The following is an 11,014-nucleotide window of genomic DNA, read 5'->3' as shown; positions in this document are numbered from 1 at the left end:
AGCTGTGTAAGTAAAGCACCTGTCCAACTTCTGTGTTGTCTATTCAGTTTATTCTAGGGCTGCCTCTTTTTAAATTCCTGGAAGAAGTCCTTCAAGAACTTGTATTGGGAGACTGTTAGAGCTGCTCATATTTCCAAGCCAGATGAATTGTTTTCTTGAAATCTTATATTATCCCTAGGACCAGCAAACTAATTTGTCTTACTTCAAAATTTGTGACATGATCAGTGTATGATATCTTTAGGAGTCGCCTATAACATCTCATTTCAAATGCCAGCAACATCTTAATTTTTTTATGGGTGTCCAAGTTTCACTTCCATATAGAAGAAATGAATTAACTGGTGTTAATAAGATATAATCTATTTATATGGAGTGCTATTGTTGCTTTTGCAATTTTTGTTCTAATATCCTGTCTTCATCCGTCGTCTGTATTCAAGACATTGATTACGTATTTTAACTGATCAATTTTTTTCTATGCTGTATCCTCGAATAAGATTTTTTCAGTTTCGGCCACAGCGCTCTTTCTTGATTAGAAGCACATGTATGTCATTGTTTTCAATTTGTGGGTACTTATGCCATATTTTTTTAAGACTATGAGCTAACTTTGTGATTTTTTGAAGATCTGAGTTTTCTACTAGGAGATCAATATTATCAGCAAACTTTACATGGTTTATTCTTCTTCCTCCTACTGTGACTCCAATATCATAATTCACCACAGCTTTATTTACAGCATATTCGAGGAAGCAATTAAATAACATTAAGGTCGACATGGCTTTGTGAAAGGTCGCCCATGCCTTAATAATTTACTAACTTTTTATAATAGAGTAACAGCTGAGTTGGATAAAGGAAATGGCTACATGATGACTTTGCGAAGGTATTTGACAGAATACCCTGGAACACTCTTATGCAAATTAGAATAAATGGGGATGGATATAACACCGGTTAAGTGGATAAGCAGGTGGCTGCTGGACAGATATCAAAAAATGGTATATGGAGGGGCAGATTCGAGGCAAAAACAGGTGACTAGTGGCGTGCCACAAGGTTCAGTGCTGGGACAACTGCTGTTTAATTTGTACATAAATGATATAGGAAATAACCCGAAAGGAAATATTCAGTTGTTTGCTGATGATGCAAAATTAGGTAAAGTAATAGTTAATCAAGGCGATGTGGAGAGAAGAATGCCTCTAATACTGTTCTTGTTTTAAAAAGACAAACAGTAGCTGAAGTTTGGAAAGAGCAAATTTCTACTTTTGAATTAGTATTTGTTTATTTAATCCTGTGTTTATTCCTGTTAATGGATGGCAGGAACAAATACAGTATTAATTACAGAATACTTGAAAAAAACTATTATTTAGACAAAAAAAACAGGGACTGAATTCATATATATATATATATGAGAATGGGGAACTGGACAATGAGACTTATTTGTGCCTATGGTCCCACAGAAGGTTCTTCTAAGGTAGAAGTGGAGGAATTTTTTGAGGCTTTAGAGAAAGCAACTGACACAATGAAAAAGGAAAAGGTGGTCCTTGTTGGGGATCTAAATAGCAGAGTAGGAAATGATTGTCAGACATACAAAAATATTTTTGGAAAATTTGGAGAAAAGAGTAAAGCTAATAATAATGGCAAATACCTATTAGATTTCTGCTCAGGACATGGACTGGTTATTACTAACACCATGTTTCAACATAAAAATGTGCACAAATTCCAGGGCTGGATTAAGCAAAATATGCACATGCTTAGGGTATCATGGAAAGGGGGGGCACCACAGAATTTCTGCTTTAGTTAGATGACGAATTTAATTTAAATTAACTTTAATTAGTTTTTCATTATTTTTATCTTTTCTTACTGTTACCTACTTTGTTTCAATAAATAATGATGTGTCGAAGGCCTAATAAAACTCTAACCACAAGCATGACGGTTCGTTTATGCCGTATTATCGCTCACGATGCTTTCTAGCACTACCATTGCGTCAAATGAGGTAATTTTTTATAATTTTTCCTGTCTGTTTTAGGTCTTGTTTTAATAAATTATGTCTTATAAAAGGCTCCAGAAGCAAATATAAAACAAATCGCGTGGTTGTCTCAGAAACGTGCCTTCGGTAAAAGGCCTAGCTGTCGCAGAAGTGCGACTCCAGTAAAATAAGAGTTAATTAAAGCACGAAAGCACAAGATTCAGCTGTAAGCTGAAAATTAAATTGTTCATATGATTTTGCCTGTGATATGTGTAACTGTGTTGATTGCCACCTAATATTCAACAAAATAATCTTTTTATTTCTGTATTTAACAGATCCCAAGAACCAAAATGAAACGTGTTCAGTTAAGTGGTGCACAAAAGCGAAAACCATCAAAAAAAAAACAAGGAGACTTTGGAATTAGATTCCAAGACTGCAAAGCTGACTGATTTCTTCATACAAGTTCCACAACATTATATACCCATTCCTGATTAGAGCCAATCTCCATCATCAGAAGTGGACACAAATACCACTTTGATCACTTCAAAATCAAAATACGATGGTGTTGGAATCAAGGTATCATGTCACAAGCAGGTTCATCTAGCACATGTCTAACAACTGACCTCTCATTTTGTTTGTAAATTCTCTTGATATCTCTACTGCAAATGTCGATGCAAGTTGCTTTACAAAACATTCTGAGGTTGAAATAATTGTTGAAAGCGAAAGTTTAGTGGGCCATGGTGATGGTGGTGAAATGATTCAGTCTGCAAAAGATGAAGTAAATATAGCAAAAGATCCAGGGTTGTGGCTTGATTTCTCTGCTGATGATGTGGCTTATTGGACTGCTTGTGGACCCAGTGACTGTCAACACCACAATGGGCCATTTGACAAGTCTTAACAACATTTCAGTAGTGGCAAACCAGTAAGATACTGTTCGCAGAAACTTTTTGTTGGGACAAAAGCCAATGGTGAGTAATACAAGAGAGAGTGGTTATTGTATTCACCATCAATGGGATCAGTTTACTGTTTTGTTTGTAAACTGTTTGCTCCCAGACAAGGTGTAGGGTTGGGACAACAGTTGGAAAAACAAATACAGGAAGAGTGTGATTACTGGGAACATGTCCTGAGGTGTGTCATAACTGTTATTCGTACTTGGCTTGGCTTTTTGAGGAACAGAAGAAAGATTTGGATCATTGCAAAATGGGAACTTTTTAGGGCTGCTTGAGCTCATAAGTCAGTATGATCCATTTTTAGCAGGTCACATTACAAAATATGGAAATTGTGGTAAAGGAAATCCTTCTTATCTGTCCAATGCCACCACCTGTGAGGAACTCATTCAACTGATGGCTCAAAAGTCCACATGCTTATCGTTGATGAAGTAAAATCTTCTGGTTATTTTAGTTTGTCCGTTGATTCAACACCAGATCTGTCACATATCTACCAGTTAAGTGTTGTACTTAGGTACTTAAAAAAAGATGGACAGCCTACTGAACCCTTTTAACCTTTCTGGAAATAAAAAGCCATACCGGTGAGGAAATAGCAAATCAAGTGTTGCAGTACTTACGTAAAGTTTGTCAGCTAAACTTTTCAAAAAATAGGGGTCAGTCTTATGACAACACTGCTAACATGTCTGGGTGTTATAAAGGGATGCATCAAAAATTTTAGAAGCAAACAAGTTTGCTATATATGTGTCCTGTGCAGCTCATTCACTAAATTCAGTAGGCCGAAGTGCTGTTGGTTGCTGTCAAGAGGCGGTCAATTTCTTCTCTACAGTGCAGTTACTCTATACCTTTTTTTCAGCCTCAACCAGCCAGTGGACAATTCTTAAAGGTTGTATTGGAAATGAAAATGTCTTAAAATCCCTCTGATACCAGATGGGAGGCACATGCTATGGCAACAGCAGCAATTTTGAAATCTTTCCTTCAAATTTTAGAAGTTTATTAGACTGTATAGCCAAAGACCAGTCACAAAAGGGAGACACTAGAAGAGAAGCAGATAATATTGCAAATAAAATGCAATAGCTAGAATTCGTTTTTATGTTGAATTTTTGGGATGAGATTTTGCAAAATTTTCATAGAGTAAGCAAAGTTCTACAAAATGAGGATGTCAACTTAAAAACATGTGCAGATCTGTAGCTGCCCAATTGTGCACTTCATGAAATGAATTTGAAAGATATGAAGCAGCTACAAAGGAAGTGCTACCAGATGTTGATTACAAGGCAGCTCAAACTCACAAACATATCAGAATGATGTAGATGCTCCAGAAGTATATCTGAATGCCAGAGATAAATTTCATATCAGCACCTTGTACACAATTGTTGACAAACTTGAAACTGAGATGAGAAGAAGAGGAGAGATATACAAAGAAATATCATAGAGATTTTCTTTTCTAAGTGATGTGCCACATAATGCTACTTCAGTGACTTCATCATCTACTGAAATTGAAAGGTATTCTTAGTGTTGTCAAAAGCTGATTGATGCTTACCCAGAGGACTTGAACACTAATTTCTCAGCTGAGCTTCAGCAGTTTCACTCATATGTGTGCCATAAGTTCAGTGCAACAAAAAATGCAAAAACAAGATTCAGTCATGCTGAACTTTATAAAATAATTGTAGAAGACAATATTAAGTATGCCTTTCCAAATGTAGACATTGCCTATCATATATTTTTAACATTAATGGTCACAAATTGCTCAGCTGAGCATTCATTTTCTCAGTTGAAGCATATTAAAAATCCCATCAGAACAACTATGCAACAAGGCAGTTTGAATGCCTTATTTCTACTAAGTATAGAAGCAGATGTGTTATGTAGGATTAATTTTGAGGATCTGATCAAAGACTTTGCGATTAAAAAAAGTAGGGGAAAACTTTTCAAATCTAAATAAAGTTGAAGTATACAAAAATAAACATTATTTTCCATCTTACTATAAGTTTTGTTTCATTTTGAAAAATAAAAATTTATTTTATGGTTTATTATTGTTTATATTTTGAATTACATATATATGGGGCATCAAAATCTTTCATGTGCTTAGAGCCTCTATGGGTCTTAATCTGGTCCTGACAAATTCACATGGAGAGAAGAGGCAAGGAATAAGAAAAATCTCATTGACTATGTTATTGTTGATAGTGATGGTATCTCCCTGGTGCAGGACACCATGAGTGCACAGAGGATTTGAAATTGGAAGTGATCACTATTTAGTCTTGAGCAAGATAAAATTGAATTTCATATTAAAAAGAATAACATGTATTGAGCAGCTCTCAGATGTGAACTGTAGACTAAAATACACAAAGATTATTGAAGAAAAAATGAAAGAGTTTGAGAACAGGAACCAAACCTTGGAGATTCAGTGGCAAGCCTTAAAGAAAACTCTGATTGATTCTGCCAGAGAGGCATGTGGTGAGGTTGTCTGCAAGGAGAAAAAAAAAAATCAGAACTCCATGGTGGACACAGGAAGTTAAAGAGGTGGTGAAGGAAAAGGAGAAAGCATATCAACAGTTCCTGGCAAATAAATCAGCTTGTGCTCTTAGACAATACAGAGACAAATGTAAGAAAGCTAAAAATGGGGTAAAACTAGCTAAACAAAAGTCATGGGAAGACTTTGGCAAGAACATAGAAAATAAATATAAAGAAAGTGACAAAATATTCTGGAGGTTGTTGAAGAAGCTTAGAAATGGAGGAGAGTGCTGTAAAAGGAGTTAGAGATGATAAAGGTGACATGAAAATGGGAGAAAATGATATCCTTGAATTATGGAGTAATTCAAAAAATTGCTAAATGAAACAAACAGTGATAACACAATGGTAAAATACACTGAACAAGCATACAGTCAGGAATACAAATCCATATTTGAAGTAGAAAAAGCCATCAAAGGCTTGAAATGTGTAAAGGCAGCAGGAGATGATATTTGACCAGAAATACTGAAGTATTACTATTTTTTATTATTACTATTATTACGGGCAACTCCAGGGAGTCATTAGACTTATCGAGGGAGGCCCCAAATCATATTCATCACAACTATTCGACATTCATACAGTATCTATCATACCTCGCCTTAAACTCATTCACTGTCACAGCATCCACCACAGACTCAGGGAGCGCATTCCATTCATTCACTACTCTAAAAGTAAAGAACCCAGCTCTAACACCTTTACTAACCACACTTTTGCCCAGTTTCCATGAATGTCCCCTAGTCCTCCCACAACTAGCCCTGTTCTCAAAAATATCTTCTGAATTAATTTTATGCAAACCCTTCAGTAATTTGAATGTCTCAATCATATCTCCCCTCCTCCGCCTATCAACCAATTTTTACAACCCACAAATCCTCAACCTGTTCTCATACGGTTCATTCCACAGACCTGCTATCATCTTGGTCACTTGCCTCTGGATCCTCTTCACCTCCTCCCCATCAAGAAGAAACCTAGGTGACCAAATCTGAGCACAGTAGTCTAGATGGGGTCTTATCAAGGCTCGATACAGAGGAACAATAACCTGCTTGTCAACGTATTCTTCAGCAACCAAGTGATTTGATGAGCTGATTTGGCCACTTTTGCAATGTGTCCCCTAAATTTCAATTCCTTATCCACCAACACTCCTAAATCTCGTGCCTCATCAATTTCCTGGAGCACGGTTCCACCAATGCAGTAAACTGCCACCAATCTTTTCACCCCAAAATGCATAACCTTACATTTTGCCACATTAAACTGACATCCATTCTCCTTAGCCCAGACCTCCAATCTATTCAAATCATCCTGCAAATTTTTGACGTCATCTGCATTCACTATTGCCCTACCCAACTTCGCATCATCTGCAAACAAATGAACTGTTCTTCTCAGATCCTTTCCTATATCATTTATGAACAAATTAAACAGCAGTGGTCCAAGAACAGATCCTTGTGGCACACCACTAGTCACAGGCCATCTTGTGGACTCTACTCCTGAGTAAACCACTCTCTGATATCTCTCCGTCAACCACCCTCCTATCCATCTCACCAACCCTGTGTCCATTCCCATATGCTGCAATTTACTGATTAGAATTCCATGTGGTATCCTGTCAAAGGCCTTAGCAAGGTCCAGTAGAATCACTGTAAACCCATTACCTTATCCAGTTCAGCCATCACTGTGTTATAATACGTGAGCAAGTTACTGAGGCATGACCTACCCTTCACAAAACCATACTGTCCCCGATACAGTATCCCATTTTCTTCTATCCAATCTTGTATTTTCCTCTTGACTATTTTCTCTAAGACCTTGATAATGATTCCTGTTATGCTGATTGGCTGATAATTTTCAACAGCAGCCTCGGAACCACCTTTGTGCAGTGGAACTATTTTCCCCTCTTTCCACCCCCTTGGGACTGATCCAGTCCTGAGGCTCAAATTAAACAAAATGGTCAAGGGCACTGACAATTTTTTGGCCGCTTCACGTACGACACGAGCTGGTATACCATCCAATCCCACAGATGTATTGACATTGAGGTTCTGTAATAGATTAGTTACCTCTACTTCATTCATCACAATTCCAGTATAAGCTGTTGGTTCTTCCATTTCTGCAAAGTCACCACCTCGATGATATACTCTTGCAAAGTGCTCGCTCAGTAATTCCACAACATTGACTGATTCGGTTACCTCCCTACCCTCAGCATTTTTTAAGATCATTCTACCATGAGCATTTTTCCTTTTACTTGCAACATACTGAAAAAACTGTTTGGGATTCTCTTTAGCCTGCATGGCCAATTTCCTTTCGTAATCTGCTTTTGCTTTTCTTACCACCCTTGTTACCATCCTGGCCTGAGCTTTATACTGTTCCTGCACCTGATGGTCACCCTTCTCCTTAAATTCCCTCCACAATTGTTTCTTTTTTTGCAGCTCAAGCTTAATAGTGTTATTCATCCATTTAACCCCTACTTGATTTATTATTCGGACTCTTGGTATACAGTCAACCATTGCCTCCTGCAAACAGTTCTTAACCACTTCCCATGCACTATCAACATCCAGCCCTTGCAGTTTTACATGCCATGGCATTGAGCCAAGAACACACCTAAGCTTGTCATACTTACCAGCCCGGTAATTCCACATGTACCCTGTCTTAATTGTAAATTTGACTCCTTTAGCCACCTCCCAAGTCATGGCCTTATGGTCACTCTCACCAATTGGTGGCAACATGGTCATGTTCGTTACAGCTACATTCTCAGTTGCAATTACTAGGTCCAGCACTCTCTGCCCCCTGGTATTTTCCAATACATGTTGCCGTAGATAGTTGTCCCTTAATAACTGCATAAAATCCAATCCCTTCCTCCCATGTGCCCTCTCCTCTTTCCAGTCAGTGTTACCATAATTGAAATCAACCATAATAATTACCCTCCTTCCACTCATTTCTTCTATTTGCTTATGCATACTATCCCCACCATCCACTCCATCACCCGGTCTATAGCAGCACCCAATTGTATATTTTATTCTGCTAGATTCTATCTCACACCAAACAGCCTCAAATGTGCTTTTTTCCCCATCCTGCAGTTCAACTTCTATACTCCTTGGCTGAAGCTCATCAGCTATCATCAATAACACTCCTCCCCCCTTTTTATTCATCCTGTCACCTCTGAACACGCTATACCCATCGCATTCAATCCCACTAGCTTTATCATCTTCTGTCAGCCATGTTTCACTAATACCGACAACTTGTGGCCTGGAAGTGCCAATCATGGCCAAAAACTCTTCCTTCTTGTTCCTAATACTCCTGGCATTAGTGTACATGAATCGCAGAAGCCCATTTGTCCCATCCCTACTTTGATGCCTTGTACTAACTATCCTATTCTGATTTGTTGTCCGTCGTACTCGCCCCGGCATAATATACTCATTCATACACTTAACTGCCCCCCCCCCCCCCTAAAGTCTGCATATCTACTCCCCCCCCTTAATAAATCTAGTTTCCCTGAGTCTGTACATCCACTTCCACATCATTCATCAACACTCTTTCAAGTCTCCATACACCAACTCCATTCAAATGTAACCCATCCATCTTATATAAGTCCATCGCCCATCGAACTCATTCCACACATCCACAAATTCCACACCACTCTCCATGCATAACCCACACATAAAGTGATTGGCAATTATGGCCCTCCTTCTAAACACTTCGCTGTCATACCGCGGTAAGATACTCACCATCCTAACTCTCTCACTCTTCTCTTTTGCTACCTCAAACAACTGCCTCACATCCTCTATCATTTCCATTTTGTCCTCTTTCAAATCATTCGTTCCTGCCACGATTATCATCTCTTTCACCCAAAGTATGGTGGTATAAAAGTCTTACAGTGGCTACACTGCATAGTTCAGAAGGCTTGGTCAGAGGGATGGATTCCCGATGATTGTAGTAGAGCTATCATAGTACCCATATATAAAAAGGGAAATAAAACTGAATGTGAGAATTACAGAAGTATTTCCCTACTGAGTGTTCCTGGTAAGATTTATGCAAGTATACTTGAGAAACGGTTGAGAAAAATTGTGGAAGAAAAGCTTGGTGAAGAACAAGCTGGATTCAGGCCAAATAGAGGCTGTCAGGATCAGATCTTCACTTTACGACAAATAGTTGAGAAATCATGGGAATATAACAAAGATCTGTATTTCAGTTTTGTCGATCAGGAAAAGGCATATGACAAGGTGTCAAGAGAGAAGCTATTCAATATGCTACAGTTATATGGTGTCAATGGGACATTATATCAAGCAATACTCAGTCTTTCTTTGAATGGTAAGTCAGCAGTTAGAATTGAAGGAAGTATAAGAAAATGGTTTAATCTTTCTGTACGTATACTTCTAAATAAATCAGCTATAAGTCTGAAGATTCCCTGACTAAATTGAATAACTGTTGTAATAGATATGGTATGAAGGTCAGCAATAAAGAGACAAAGACAATGAAAATAGACAGAATCATTGAAAATGTCAACTGCGTTGTGAACAGAGAACCTGTGGAACAAATAAAACATTTCAGCTACTTAGGCACGATTTTTAGTGAAGATGGTAAATTAAATATGGAAATAGACAACAGAATCAACAAAGCTGGTATGGTAGGAAGTCAATTGAATAAATTTATATGGAATAAGAGAGAAATTAGTCGGAACCCTAAATTAGCTGTATACAAGACAGTGTTCAAACCAGTTTTAACTTATGGATCTGAGCAGTGGTGGCCCGTGAAGTTTTAAGTAGAGGTGATGCCTATACAAAATAATTTTAAAAAATTTCTTTTTTTTCCTAATTAGTGACCAATTTATTAATAAATAAATCTGTAGATTTATTTATTAATAAATTGGTTACTGATTAGGAAAAAAGGAATTTTTTAAAAATTATTTTGTATAGGCATCACCCCCACTTAAAACTTCACAGGCTGCCACTGGATCTGAGAGTCCTGAGAAAGATTAGAGGCATAAACAGATGTCATAAATGGCAATATCATATTAAAAACAAGGATATTAGGAAAGAACTTGACATTGCCAGCATCCAGGAATGCGTTAGCAGAGCTAATCTCAAACGGCATGGTCACTTAAACAGAATGGGCGAGGAAAGATTAGCAAAACAAGTGTTCTCTTCCAGGTTGGCAGGAAAATGACCCAGAGGAAGACCTAGATATAGGTGGATTGATAGGGTACAAAGTGCCTTGGACGAAAGAAATATAAGATCTGATAATGTTGGAGTCTTTATAAGTAACAGACTGATTTGGAGGAAAATTGTAGATAGGAAGTTAGTAATGATGTAAATTTTTCATGTAGTACTATCATATCCTGTACACCCCTTGAGGGTACATGACAGGAATTTGATGATATATATATATATATTGCTGCTTTGTTTAGAACACTGTAAAGCCAACAATTTACTCTTAAGTATTTTTTCTTCATGGGTAAGTTTTCAGAGCAGGGTAATTTTTTCAGAAAATTATTTACACTGATATCATATTCTTTATTTGCAAAGTGTTAAATTTGCATCCGAGGAAGATTACCCTTATTTGGGAAGTGATTGTATTGGAGGGCCAAAGTTGTTAAATCCTAGAAAAGATTTGCAGAGAAATTTGTTTTCTTTGT

Source organism: Typopeltis vanoorti, chromosome 19 (genome assembly GCF_054136105.1).
Source record: "Typopeltis vanoorti isolate ZY-2024b chromosome 19, IOZ_Tvanoo_1.0, whole genome shotgun sequence".
Classification (NCBI taxonomy): Eukaryota; Metazoa; Arthropoda; class Arachnida; order Uropygi; family Thelyphonidae; genus Typopeltis; species Typopeltis vanoorti.
Note: the sequence above shows the minus strand (reverse complement) of the source record.